Genomic DNA, 15233 nt, shown 5'->3' on the forward strand with positions numbered 1-15233 from the left:
TTTTTAGACAGAATGCTAGCACACAGCTCAGACTGACCTTAAACTCAAGATTTTCCTGTTTACCTTTCTGAGAGTAGAGGTCACAACTGGAATCCATCACACCCAGCTCAGAGATGAAGAATTTGGAAGTCTTATATATGAGGATGAGGTGATATTTAAGTTGAGTCTTGGAAAATAAGAAAGAATCAAGTAGAGAAAAAAATATTTTGTTTAGAAAGTGTGTATCTGTATGGTTTTCCTGTAATAGCTTTGGAGTCTTGTAATAACTAGCTTTGGTGTCCAAGACATGCAAAGTTCATAGAAAGCATTCATTCTGTTTTCCTTGGGAAATCATCAGACTTGGACTCCAGTGATTGCTCTGTCAGTCTTTGCCTGGAAAACTTGAGGACCTGGAAGTGCTTGCTTCCCAGAATCCATGTAAAAATATCAGGTGTGGTGGTCCTACTTGTATTCCCAGTGCTGGGCAAGTAGAGCCTCGAGGGTCCTGGGAATCACTGGCCAACAGGTCTGACCAAAGTGTCAATGCAGGGTACTGAGAAAACCTTGTCAAACAAGGTGGATGAGCAGTGTTCTTGAGGATAACACCTGAGTACACACATGCATGTACACCTATACCTACCCAAAGTACACACGTGCATGTCCACACGGACACACACACACACATGCAGATTTGTTCAAACTGATTTAATTTCTTATTAATATTTGGAACATTTCAGTCAGCTTGGGGCTGACATTTCCTTGAGCAGGAGGTTTTACAAAGCCTGTTTTCAGTTTCCTAAGGTGGACAAGGCGTTATGGATTCAGGCTATATACTTTTTTCTTGGTTGCCCATTGACCACGTGACTTCTGAGGACTCTGCCCTCTTCTTCTAAGCGATAAAAAGTATTCACTCATAACAGTCCCTCGTCATCCCTTTCATGCCCGCGTGTGTTTCATCATGCCTCATTTGTGGTGCCTCACCTGCGCTGTCTCTCATTCCCCAACCATTCCCTCACCACCTCCACGAGGAGTCCGGCTAGAGTCACAACAAATTCATTGATCTTTTCACATTGCCAGCTTTTGATGCCATTAACCTTCTCTACTAAAGCTTTTGTTGTTTGTATAACTGGGATTCACTCTACTCTTAATTGTTCTGCTACTTTGAGTTTAGCATGTTCTTTTCTCGCTTTGCATTTTCTCACAGGAGGAGTCTCAGGCCACTGATGCTAGTTCGGGCTTGGGATTTTCACTCCAGCTGATGGGCAGAGGAGCTTTTCCTAGCTCTGTGTGAGCTCTGATCCTTTCAGGTCAGGGTTAGAGAGACCAAAAGAACAGAGTCATCAGCTAAAAGTGCTCAGAGATTCAAGACTGGAGGGCATCGCTAGGGAAGAAGATGGAAGAAGATGAGGACCCTGACTGTGTCTGGACAGTCTTCAGCACCTGAGGTCAGGAAGTAGGAGGAGCTGGAAGACAGCTCCAATAGAGGCCATCTCTTCCTCCCAGGAAGATGGGCTGTGTCCGTCCTCCCAGAAAAATGGACTGTCTCCTTCCTCCCAGGAAGATGGACTGTCTCCTCCCTTGCCCATGTCAGGTCAGCGCCTGTAACCTAGAGTGACTTTGATAAATGAATGAATGAATGAATGGATGAAAACCAATGAGATGAGATGATTGGTGAGAGGTGAAAAGGATAGACTCACAGAGACAGCTATAAGAAAATGGATTGGACAGACCTAGTCTGTTCTCTTGAGTACTGATCTTGTGCAGTCCTGGAGAAGAAATCTTTGCCATCACTTCCCTGAACACTGTGAATGCAGACTGGAACCCTCTGGCCTTCTGCTACAGAACCAGTGAGGAGACAAAACAATGTATTCATGTTCAACTTCCCGGATCGCCTTTCTATTCCTTTGGTCTCTTGTCTGTTTTCAGGCAGATCAAAGACTGCTTGTGAAATGTTTTGGCCCCGGAATAGAATTTAAGATTCACCAAGGGCAAGAGCAGACATTAATAAATAATTAACAAAAAACCATTTGGACCCTTTGGAACTTGGGGACCACTATATGGGTCAAAGAGTCCGGGTGTATCCCTGCCAGCCCCCAGAGACATAAAGATGTTGTTCCAAGGAACTGGGCTAGTGGCAGGCTCCATGGCTACCCCCTGCTGCGTTGGAGCGCCAAGCCTCCTCCCTTGACTCACAAGACTGGCAGAGACAGTGACAGGCGCCTGGCCCAGGAGCCTGGCTGACATCCGGGCTGACCGAAAGCCGAGCAAAAGAGCTCCAGAGAGCAGCAGAGAAAGGCACCCTTCCGAGGTTAACCGCGATATTTACAGTTTCATAATTTCTGCGGAGAGCTGTGGTCTCGTGTTTTATACATTCAGCAAGTTGAACAGACCCTGGAAGGTTTAACTGTCCAGTTGAACCTATAATAAAGTTTATTTTGATTAAAACCTGCAATGAGCCTGAGTTTGGAGTTTGCAGCCTGGTGGCTTTACATAAACAGTTTACTTAATATCGTTTTTGGCTCTTGTTCAATAAACCACCATGATAATCCCATTCACAGACAAAACAGATCGCAGATTAGCAGACACGACACGCTGCTGCGAAACAGCTGGGTACCTGCATTTCGCAGGAAGGAAAGGCTCTGTTTGGAATAGGGCGCTTGTCGGTCTTCGGAGCAGAAAGAACACGCTCTTTGGATCACTAAAGAAGCAAAGGACTGTTCCATCGCTCTGCTTCTTTTTATACCACAAAAATAGATTTTAATTAAGCACATAAAGTGAACCCCGGCTTGGAGCTGTTATTTTCCAGAGAAGGCAAGCTGTCTTTATTCAGATTGGAAGAGACCCCAAGCGAAAGCCAAAATCACCTATGCTTACATTTCATTTTAATGTGCTCAAGTTCAATAAAAGTTTATCATCTCCATTAAACCAGTACCTATTGGAACTGATTTAATCTTCTTAGTGTACAGAACCACATGAAAGAGACCAAGACCCCAGAACAAGATTGTGTCCATGGGGGGGCAGGATTACATAAGAGGAGCGAGGCGGCCAGGGATCACCGGCTCTCTCACCTGGTCTGTGTGAGCACTTGTGTATGCATGCGGTTGGAGCTCCAGCCCTGAAGTACCCTGGCCGCCAGCCACAGCGAAGCACGCCGGGGAGTCTGCCAAGCTTGGGAGTCCTCAGCTGCTCAGTGTCACAGCACCGCCACGATCCCACACAGAACATGAATTGTGTGACATTTGAACAAACAGATGTCACGCGTAGGGGTGCGAGTCAAGCGTCTACTGGCAGCGGTGCAATGAGGACATAGATCTTAATTCCAACCCTGGAGAGCTGAGGTGCACACACACACACACACACACACACACACACACACGCACGCACGCACACACACACGCACACTCATAGACATGCCTTTATCTGCGAGGGACAGAGTTACCTTTCTCCTCTTCCATGTAACTTTCTCCACAAACAATAAGTAAATTAAAATCTTCTGTAGTTCATGGCTAGGTATGAACAGAGTTCCAGCTGTGTTAGGTCATCGATTCAAGCTACGGTGTGACCTTGTGACATGGCCATAGAAGATGTGAGTGACGGTAGAGATGAGTGGACAGCTACAGGTGCCTGCTCACTTGGGACAAGTCCTGGGCTGTGTGTGAGCTCAGTAGAGATAGAGATGGGACTCCAGAGGAAAGTTGTACCATCCGTTTCCTTAGAAAACACAGTGAGCATCGAGGCAGGAGAAGCATTTCTTAGGAGTCCAGGCAGAAAGTGCCCTCGTGGAGGAAATGTTTTCCCCTAGTTCTGTACATCTGATTTGGAGGGAACTGTGGAGACCATAGCTCTGTGGGCATCTTAAGCATTTTTAGTTTGGGGACCAGACGATGACTATTGCTCTCAGATTTCTTGGGTGTCTTAACTATGAGGATAACATCAAAAGCCACAGGAGCCTAGGGTGGCTGCACGTAGCAAGGGACCTTTTGGACTGCCGCAAGATGATCAAGATTACTGACAGCCCCTGGTTAAACATCGAGAGCGGACCTAGAGGCCCTCCTTGCTCAGGCTTAGATGAGCCACTGAAGGCTGAGGGAAAGTGGGAAACCTGCTTCCTCTGTCACTATTCCACTGCAGGGCTGTTTGCAGTTCCTCTGCTGAGGGGAGGTTAGTAGACCGTCCGTCAGCTTGGATTATTTTCCCATAATACCACAGGCTCTGGGTGGGAGGTGGCGAGTTGAGCTCCAGACAAAAATCGATTTCCCAGCACTGTGGAAGCTGCAGAATGAATGATGAAGGTATTGGGTGAGTAGGTTTTGTGCTGAGGCTTCTCTTGACACCTATGCACCACTTCCTTTTTGTGTTCTTATTTGGTGGAGAGAAAATGAACAGCAATCCTGTTTCCTTGTAGTGGACTATTTCATGACTCATCTAACCCCAATTACTACCCCAAGGCCCCATTCCCAAGCACCATCACCTTGGGGGCCAGGGATTCGATATACAAATTGGGAGGGAGAAAACACATAAAATGCAGACCAAGACTTTATCAAGGGGCCAGGAATATTCAAGATGCTTACGCAGCTGCTAGGGAGAAAGATCCACAGAAGACCCCGGAAAGCACCCCTATGGCCACCTACATCCCTCACATTTTACTTGAGCTCGGAGAATACCCCATCCATTACCTTGAGCATGTTCCTCAAACGTGCCAAGCTCACCTGCTCGTCCCATATTCTGGACTTTGCCTAAAGCCTCGGCACAGCTGGCTTCCTTAGCCTTTGGCTAACAGAGTCTACCCTCACCATCCCAGGCACAGCTCCTTCCTGTTCCAGTACCCACCAGCACCTATCATACTTAAAACAAGCTAACATATTTTGTATGTTTGTTTTGTTTATCATCTGGCATTCCCCAGTCCTTGGTACCGTGGCTCCTATGACATCCTGACTTCCTGTGTCCCCCCAACATGGGAAAGAATATTGCAATGATGGACATGCAATAGCATGCTCTGACCAATCTGAATTACCATCAGGAGGGTGGAAAGAGCATTCTGTGGGTGCTAGAGATGGAACTTGAAAGATGGCAAGGACTTCGACAGGTGACCACGTCTGGCAAGGATGGAAGGCCACCCGCCCCTTTCCTTCAACTGCTGTGCATCTGTGTCTCCATCACTGGAAATGCTGCCAACTCGGTGACCCTTGCAGATCTTTATATTGGGAAATGCGGGCTGTGCAAGTAAAAATCAGCAATTTTTATCATTTCAGTGTTATCCTTTCACGGAAAGATCCTGAAGGATTCTGGGAAACACCAAAATTGTACCTTTGGTCCATGGTAGCTCTGTGTTGTTGGTGCTCTTCACACGGATGAGAGAAAAACAAGAGGTGGTGTGGAAACAGTGAAACAGTAGTTACATCATGGAATTAGTTCAGGTGCCCATCAATGAATAAAAAGATAAAGAGAATGTGATATATGTACATGCACACACATATGAATGCATCCACAAACACATGCATGTACACGCACATGCATACACACACAACACACATGATGGAACTTTATTCAGTCATAGAGAAGAATGAAATTAAGCCATTTCTAGGAAGCTGGATGAAACTAGAGATTATGTTAAGCAAAATCAGCCAGAATCAGAAAGACCAATATCCCATGTTTTGTTTCACACTCACAATCTAAATTCAAATGTGTGTGTGTGTGTATGTGTGTGTGTGTGTGTGTGTGTGTGTGTGTGAAACTAGAAAGGAGACTATTTGAGGAGAGAAAGAGGACCTTCAGGAAAAGAGGCAAGAGAAAGCAACAAGGGTTAAAATGATCAAAGTCTATGATATGTATGTGTGAAAACATCACCTTGTGTAGTGTATACAATAAAAAAGAGGAAAGGAAACAAAGGGGAAGAGACTGGGGAGCACTATTTCCTTAGGTCTGTAGTTCTGAACGCTGAAGCCTGGGTCCTAAGGGCGCTGGCTCTCTTTGTGTGAGCTGTGCTGGGCAGAGTCCATTCAGCAAGCATGTAATGACAAACAACATGGGCACTAGGCTTCTGTTTGAAGCTGCTTTGTCCACTCAAGTCAACGAGACCTGCTTCCATATACAGACAACCAGATCTAATAGCATAAAAGGGTTTGCAGGGCTGGCTAAGGAGGAGTCTCACAAAAGCCAGGCCTCGTAATGTTCTTAACCAACAGGTCCTATATAAGCCCAAAGCTGAAGACAGTCTGAGTTAGGGGTGTCTGTGACTCATAGGACAGTACTGAAGGAACGTTGCTCTTTCCAGGAGCAGGCTGCACACGAGAGATATCTCTTCTCCATGAGATTCAGACTCTGGTTCTCCTGGCTCAGAATGCTCCCTTTCCAGGCCCAGGCTCCTGAGGTCTTGTTGGTGGGTTAGACTTGATCTACCTCTCTTCCTGTAGAGACAACATAAATTCAAGCTCAAAAACCAGACAGCAGCTAAGAGGGAGCTGACTTTGAAGTTTAGGGCCTTAGGTTGAAGGGAATTCTCTTGGCTGAGTTACAAAGGGAAGAAAATGCCATGGTAAGGGGAGCAGATTTAGATTTTCACTTTATCTTCAAACTAGAAGATTAGGGACACAATTCTGCTCGAGTCGGCTAAGCGGGTGTTTGCATAATTGAATTTCATGCTCATTATTTTCTTCTGAAGTGGTGTACACAAGCGGTCATTGGAAAGCAAGGTTAAAAAGCACCCTGGCCATGGCTTTGCTGAACTTTACGACTTCCTTAAGTTCCCAGGTTCTTGTGTCTGCTATGCAGTATGAGGGAGGTCAGCGATAGTGCTGGGCTGGGCCAGGGGAAGTAAGCGCTCAGAAGGTCTGTTTCTCTGCCATCAGCACACTCGGTTGAGTAGTTTGCACTTTGCACAAGATCAAACATTGTCCGAGGGATACTTCCAGCTGCTTTGGAAGGGCTAAATTGTGGAGTGTTAGCATCTCACAACTGAACCGTGTCAGAATCTAAGGAAGGCTGTACCGCCGTTTTCCATGGTTCTGGGATGAGGAATACGTGTCACAGCTCACCTGGCCAAGCCCATAGAACCTACACCACAAGGACCGAATCCTAACACTCGGCTGGGGGCTTTGGGTGACAAGGGTACTTTAATGTAGGCCGAGAGGTAAGCAGCTACCTATACTGTGCTGTGTTTGCCATGGATTTGGAGACAATAGTCACATGCCCATTTGTCCCTTTTTTTCTGTGCAACATTGGTAGGCCTCATTTGAATTTTCTGTTGTAGCAAGGCAGGCTTCCTAAGAGCTCAAGTAGATTTGGGGTCTTTTTGTAAGTAGGAGACTGACTCAGAATGACATTTTCTGATCTCCGGGGGACACTGGCATCCCTGTGGTGCTCCCTGTGCCTTGTTTGAGCAGGACAGAGACTATCATCCTTCCTGAGAGTCTTGAGCTTTCTTCAGCAAGCGGTCAGGTGTCTTCCTCTTGGTTGTTTTCCGTGCCAGTACCCCGTTCTGTAAGGAGAGTTCAGGGACTCGGTTTTAGCGTTGCAGCTATAACACAGTCCTATACAGCTTCTAACACTTCCTCTCAGGTCTCATGCCTCCCTCAGTGTGACCCTGGGATGCTCAGGTCATGCTATCTGGGCGACAGAGAGATGCACAGTACACTCAGAGAAGGTGACCCAAGGTCTCATCATAGGTGAGACAGGGATGTCTGGTCCAGGGGACAATGTTCAGGCACCTGTGCATTATGGGTAGAAACTGTAAAAGTACCATTTTTACAGCTCTCCCAAAACTAGTGGGTTTCAAATGAAAGGGAAGAGAGCTCCTCGCTTTCCTAACCCCCCTCTGTAGATTCTATTCCCAGAAATCCGGTCCCTTTCCCCCACCCAGGGCATCAAAATCTTGGTGACATTTCCTTCCCATTCTTTTCATGTGGCCAATGCCCCTTGCTCGCCCCTTCTCGACAACACTCTCTGTCCCGAGCAAGAATTTCAGAGTGTTGGGGGAGCATCAGAACAAATGAAACAAATTGCAGCATCCAAAGGACTCTCAGGAATCCAGACAGAGCAAAATTATTATGTTTAATGTAAAAACTGAACTTAAAATAATTCTGCTCCGTGTTTAATAACAACAGGTATGGCTGAGCTCAGCCAAGTCCCCTTGGTCCTCCCAGCCAGGCAGCCTGGCTTCTCTTAACAAGAAGATAAAGCAAACGAGAGCTCTTGAAAGCTGATAGAATCTATCACCTCCGAAAGAATGCAAACTCTACAAATACTCGGGTTTTAAAATAAAATCCTTCAAAGCCCGGCCTCGCACAATGAGGTCGGCACGGTCTGGCAGGGCCCGTTGGCTCGTCTCTCAGCAGTGCGGTGCTGTGTCTTGTGACCAGAACATCCATGACATATAGACACAGCCTTTGCCTCTGCCCTGTATAGTGAACCTGGGAAGGCAGAACCCCCATAGCTCAAGTTTACAGAACTACGTGACAGTGTTTGAAGTAGCTTAGCTGAGACTCAAACAGTCTGACATCACAGCCTATGGGAGGATGATGGAAATTTCTTGATTTCTTTGGAAAATCAGAAAAACAAATTCTTTTCAGGTACAGCTTTGGCCACCCAAGTGGCTAACCCAAGGGCTGCTGTACTTGCTTCGGAAAAGGCACACAGGAATGCACTCTATGGAGGGTACCATCCGTTCCGAACGGCCTGTGCATTGGCATATGGCCCATGCTTTGGCATATGGCCTGTGTTTGGGCAGCAGCGTGTGTAGTTGCGTGTGCCCGTCTGTACCTAGTGCTTGCTGCTTGGTCCCTGAACTCAGTCTCTTCTCTTCTGCCTTCTGTGCCTTTGGAGACTGACCACGCTAAAACACCAGACTTCCCTCTGAGTTCTAGCTGGGCTTGACCAAGAAAAGGCGTCTCTAGGAAACAGGGGAGCAGGAAATAAACAAACAAACAAAAGTCAGGTATTTTGTGTCACAGGGGATCCCTCTGCCAAACCTCCATCTCTCCCCAAGGCTTCTAGACATATTTGCATTGGTTGTCTACTTTAGCCAAGGCATGGTATCAGCTGCTCCCTTGAAGGGCCACCTCTATTTTTTTTTATCCTTTCAATGGAACCGTCTACTGGGTATTGGGGCCCAGCATGCTCTGCAGACTTGCCCTGAAGTTGAAGTGCCTGTTCATAGCACACGTGTTTCTTTGTTTTAATTTGAATGCGCTAATGTTATATCGATCCTGCTGAGGACAAATGAGAAAAGTTGATGTGAAGAACAAAATAAATAATTCTTTTCAACCTTTTAACCATCCCCTCTTTTAGTTTGCTATGGTTTAGATACAGCTTTAGCCATGCGTCTCATGAAAGGTGCCATGTGTTGGAAGCTTGGTACCTGTGGGGCTCATGGGCAGCTAAGACACGCCGAGCCAATGTCAAATGGGTGGACCCTGCGTAGTTTACACCAAGACCTGATTGGACACCAGAACCAGGCAAGATGATGTCAGCGCATGAACAGCTTGTGGACAATAGAGTAAACATAGGGTTCCTGAGTGCGTGATAGGGTAACCTTTAAAATGATTGGCTGGTTCCTTTTCCATCCCCATGGTCTTGTGGTTTTTCGCTTTAAAATAGGTTTACTGTGCAAAAATAAACGAGTTCCTGCTTGACTCGACTCCCCGATGCGTCTGACTGTCTCCGGATCCAGGGAGGCTGGGGGAATGAGAAAGCCAGCAAGTGCACTTACCTTTCCTGGGACCTAGCTCCTTCTCATCCGGGTGGGCTTAGACCCAGCAGGTACCCAGTCGAGTGGGGACTGGGATGTCCTAGAAGGAGGTGGTTAGGTCTTTGGAAGCCCCACCTGTTGCAGAATACTATTTTAACTAGGTAAAGATACGTTACATTTGTTTATACTGCATTTGTTTAATATGCAAGGATGTATATCTAGTTATGTAAAGATGTGTTGCATTTGTTTCACCTTGCCTGCCTAAGGCACCTGATTGGTTTAATAAAGAGCTGAATGGCCAATAGCTAGGCAGGAGAATGGAAAGGCAGGGCTATCAGGCAGAGTGAATAAACAAGAGGAGAGATCTAGGCTTGAGAAAAAGGAAATAAGAGAAGAAGGAGGAAAGAATGAGAGATAAGCACAGGGCAAGCAACCAGGCAGAAACCAGCCAGCCAGACATAGAGATGCAGTGAAAGTAAGAGATACAGAAGTAAGAAAGGTAATAATCGCTGAGGCAAAAGGTAGATAAAGGGAAACAGGTTAATTGAAGTTAAAAGAGATGGCCAGAAATGAGCTAAGCTTAGGCCAAGCATTCAGGATTAATAAGTCTCTGTGCCATGATTTGGGAGCTGGTCAGTTGTCTAAAAGAAAAAGCCGGGTCACCCACCCTTGGAAGGCATTAAGGTTGGTCTCACAGAGTGATGTAGTTCCCAGGAGAGCAAGCCTGGTCCCTGAATCCTTGCTTCCTATTAATTTACCCATGATACCACCAGCTATATTTTGATGTGTCCAGAGCCTGGCTGTTGATTCTGGACTTTCAGAGATTTGTTTGTGAGTTAAATAAAACTTTTTTTTCTTAGTACATTACCCAGATTTTTATATTTTTTGCTTCTTCTTGTACCCTAGTGACTTTTAAAACTACTGTCCAGGAGCATATCAGCTCTTTCTGAATCAAAGTTGCTTCGTGACACGTTGCCCCTGTCTATGCTTCACATGTTTAGCCTACAGATCATTCTGGAACTTTTTTAAAGCACTAAATGTGCCATTCCATTGTTTGTTTGAGTAGCGAATCCATCGCTGCTTTTCCTATCAGATATAAATGGTAAAAGAAAATATTATTTTCTTCTTTTTGCGGTGAGGTGTTGAGTTGAGACAGACTCTCATTATGTAGCCCAGCATAGCCTCAAGTTCACCATGGAGGGTCTTGGTTTCCCAATCATCCTCTTGGCCTCCTGAGTGCTAGGGTACCACACCTGGATGCTCTGCTTCTTTTTTATGCTTTGGGAATACATTACCTTCAGTCATCATTACTTTTCCTTGAGTGTTATTATTTGGATATAGTTTGTTACCTAAGGTTCATTTTTGGAGCTTGGTCCCCTGCAGGCTGGCATTGGAGGGGGGATGCTGGGAAAATTTAGGGAGTAGCACCTAGTAAGAGGTATTTATATCAGTTAGAGGATATATCCTTGGAAGGTTTGGAGACATGATTAATGGAAACCTTATTAGTTAACAGATATTACTTATGAATATGGTCTCAGACTTTCCCTCCCTATGAATTCTAGATACCATATGAGCTATTCCTCCACATAGACCATCAGATGACAGCCGAGGGACGATGCTTTCAGAACAGGCATCATGATTATTGGACTTTCAACATTCAGAACCATGTGTTCAACCAACCTCTTAGTAATTAGGTAACTGCCTCCAGTATTATATTGGGGCAATCCAGAATAGACTAACATGTTTAGCACGGTCAAACACATGAAGGGTTCTTCACATACTGTCACTCTATATGTGGGCACCCACAACTAATTCTTGAGTTTCTACTGCCCTCTGTTTTGCTGCAGGAGTCAGGTAGCCTCTTTTGGCTGACAACAGGCTGTCTTAGGGAGAGGGCATCCTTCAGCCCTTTCCTGCTTCCTTAGCATAATGATCATGGTGATTTGAGGCTTTGAATTAGGAAAGTAGTTGAATGCTTTATGTGTGATTTAGCGGGCCATAATAGTAGGATCATGGAAGACAGTGGTGCTAAGGGTGATTTGAGTTTTGGGGAACCCAACTTCTGAAGTTTTAGAGGAGAAGAATATTAATGAGAGGCATAGAGACTGTTCCTGTGATATTTTAGCAAAGAATGTGGTTGCTTTTTGCTCTTCTCTGAAATGTGTGCCTGAGGTTAAATGGAAGAGTTTTGGATTAACAGTGTTGGCAGAGGAGATCTGATACTAACTGTGTTGTCTGATTACTATGGGTTATACTTATGCAAACCTATAATAAAAAGGAGCAAGCTAAGCAAGAAAGAAAATATGAATCGTACAGTTTGAGGAGAAAAGGAGGACCAGGAAGTGTAATGGAGCTAAGTCCAGTGCTCACGGATATAATACTAAATGGAATAAAGACAATGGTGACCTCAAGGCAAGACCCCACCCAGCTAAACTTTCAACTGTGAAAAGGAATTCAAGAAAACTTAGGGTCTTGTAGGCATAGTGGCACAGGCCTTTAATCCCTGCACTTGGGAGGCAGAGGCAGGTGGATATCTGAGTTCAAGGCCAGCCTGGTCTACAAGAGCTAGTTCCAGGACAGTCACACTTAAGCAGTGAAGAAAACTGAAAACAGAAAGCTGATGCATGCGTCATCGAATGAGATGGTCATGCTTCAGCCCCCAGCAAGCAGCAGAACTTGGCAGCTTCAGCCATGTGGTATTTATTTTAGAGTCAAGGAGAGAAGAAAGGGGAGATACCAAAGTCGTTGGGTTATCTGCCAAGGAGAGCCAATAACAGGGAGTGGAACCCACTCAAGAGAGAGAAGTGTGTTGCTGTCAGCAAAGGTGAAAGGAATTGGAGACCTGCAGGGCACTTTGACATCAGACATGGCAACACAGAGTGTGGAGTTTCCCAGATGATTTTTGATCTTTCTTTGGCCCAGTATTTCCTCGCCATACTATCTTTCCTCCCTTTTTGGAATGGTAATATATATTCTATACTATTATATGTGATCGGTTCTTTCATTTTGATTTTATAGGGGGTTACAGTTAAGAGATTGCTATGAGTCTCAGAAGAGACTTTGAACTTTTAAATAGTTTTTCATCTATAATAGACTATGAATGGGGGCTTTTAAAGTTGAGAGAATGCAGTTTTATATTATGAGCTGTATACAAGCCTAGGTGGTCAGGAGGTGGAATGTGGTGGTTTGAATGAAAATGACCCTCATAGGCTCATAGGGAATGACACTATCAGGAGGTGTGGCCTTGTTTGAGTAGGTGTGGCCTTGTTGGAAGCAGTGTATCACTGGGGGTAGACTTTGGGATTTCAAGAGCCCAAGCCAAGCACATTGTCTCTTTCTTCCTGCTTCTGCCTGCAGATCCAGATGTAGAACCCTCAGCTCCTTCTACAGCACCATGTCTGCCTGCATGCCACCATGCCTCTTGTCATTGATGACAATAGACCAAACCTCTGAAACTTAAACCAGCCTTTAAATCTTTCCTTTATCAGAGTTGCCATGGTCATGTTGTCTTTTCTTAGCAATAGAGCACCGGCTAAGACAGAAGTACCTTGAATTTGGATCTTTGAGGCAGTGAGAGCTCTGGGTCCATAACTGTCCCCCGGCGCATAGGGGTTTATGATCTGGATGAATGGTCTAGTCTCTGGGTATTTATAACACAGGTTCAGTCCCCTGTCAAATTCTGGAGCATCTTTCTTGTGCCTTCTGCTGGTATCTTGGTCCTCAGAGCTGTCTGTGCTGTTGCTGTATTCTGTTCTGGACAGACTTCTAATCTACTGGCCTAGTTTTCCCTTGGGGTCTAAGGCAGATCATTATCTTCCACAAAGGCCATGTTAGTCACAATCTCTTGTTGCCATAACAAAACCCTCCCCAGAACAATCTGGAGGGAGAAATATGTACTTTGGTCACAATTCCAGAAGCTCCAGTCCATCCTGATGGGGAGATGCGACAGAGGAAATCACATCAAGAAGGACAGAGAGTGAGCAGGGTGGAGCATTGGCAGGAAGGGACCAGGGCAATATTGATGTGGGAGTGTCATATATCAATCTGTTGATTTCATTGGTTAAGCAATAAAGAAACTGCTTGGGCCTGATAGGTGGGAGGAGTAAACAGAAAGGAAGGCTGGGAGAAAGAAGCTGAATCAGAGAGTCGCCATGATTCTCCCACTCCAGGCAGATGCAGGTTAAGATCATTCCTGGTAAGCCAGCTCGTGGGCTACACAGATTAATAGAAATGGGTTAGATCGATATGTAAGAGCTAGCCAATAAGAAACTGAAACTAATGGGTCAGGAAGTGTTTAAAAGAATACTACAGTTTCTGTGTAATTATTTCGGGTAAAGCTAGCTGTGTGGACGGCCGGGTGCAGGGGACACAGCCCCGCCGCTCGTATTTCAACACAATATGTACGCTAATAATATATACAATTACAAATTCTTACAATTACAATATGTACACTAAGTGTAATTACTAAGAACACACTCTTAGTAATCCTGCCCTCCAGCCAGGCCTCACCTGCCCTAGTTCCATTCCCTCCTAACAGTCTACTTTGGTCTATCACAGGATAAAAACATTCATTATGTCAGAGCCTCCCTGATCTAGTTTATTCTGGAAACTCCCTCAAAAATACACCTAGAGGTAGAGCTTAACCATCCTCAAGTACCTCTCAATCCAGTCAAGTTGGCCACAAAGAAGCCGAAATCCATGGATGCTCAAACACTTTATACGAAAGGGCTTATGAGTTGCAACCAACCTCCACACATCTTCCTGAGGATGTTGATCATCTCCAGGACATGAATAATACTGAGCACAATACAAATGTTAGGTGGGCATTGCACTGTATGATCTAGAAAGCAAGGGCAGGAACAAAAGGTTTGTTCGTATTTGCTGCAGGAAAATGTTTCCAACTTCTACTGCACAGCTCTCAGAATCTGTGCATGTGGACACGGGCACAGGAGGCCAACTGTACTTTCAGTCCTTAGTTTTCTGTTTCCTGTTAAAGCTTTGATGAGGATTTGAATTCTAAGGACAGCAATGAATCAAATGCCCAATTCCCCATTTCTTTTCCTCTTTTCTTAAATCTTTCTTATCATGAATTATAGCGAGTGTTGCCTTTTGAATCCCCAGACTAACCATATCATGAAAAGATTGGTAATCTTGTCTTTTCTTGATTAAGACTGCCTTCAAATTCCCGCTTCTCTAAGAACCAGAACTTAGGGCTGAATATCTCCTAAGTTTCTTTGTTCTTTCCTGATCCTTCCATCCTACCCTCCCCTCTTTCTTTCCTTCAAAGAGGAACTTAGATATGCCGATCAATTTCTCCTATGTCTGTCTCATTGGGTGTGGGAAACGGGAATCCACTGCTAAACTTTGAAAGTGGAGACTTGGACTCAGTTGACCCTCAGTGCTAGGGGAAGGGAGGTGTCTTACTTATGTTACATGTCCTTACAAAATACCCAACCAAACCAATTTAAATGAGGTTTTATTTCCACTCATGATTCAAAGGTTCAGTCCAGAATTGCAGAAAGGTTCAGAGGCAGGATCTTTCCAGAGTTGGTTTCATTGTATCCGCTGT

Source organism: Microtus pennsylvanicus, chromosome 11, assembly GCF_037038515.1.
Source record: "Microtus pennsylvanicus isolate mMicPen1 chromosome 11, mMicPen1.hap1, whole genome shotgun sequence".
NCBI classification, from domain to species: Eukaryota; Metazoa; Chordata; class Mammalia; order Rodentia; family Cricetidae; genus Microtus; species Microtus pennsylvanicus.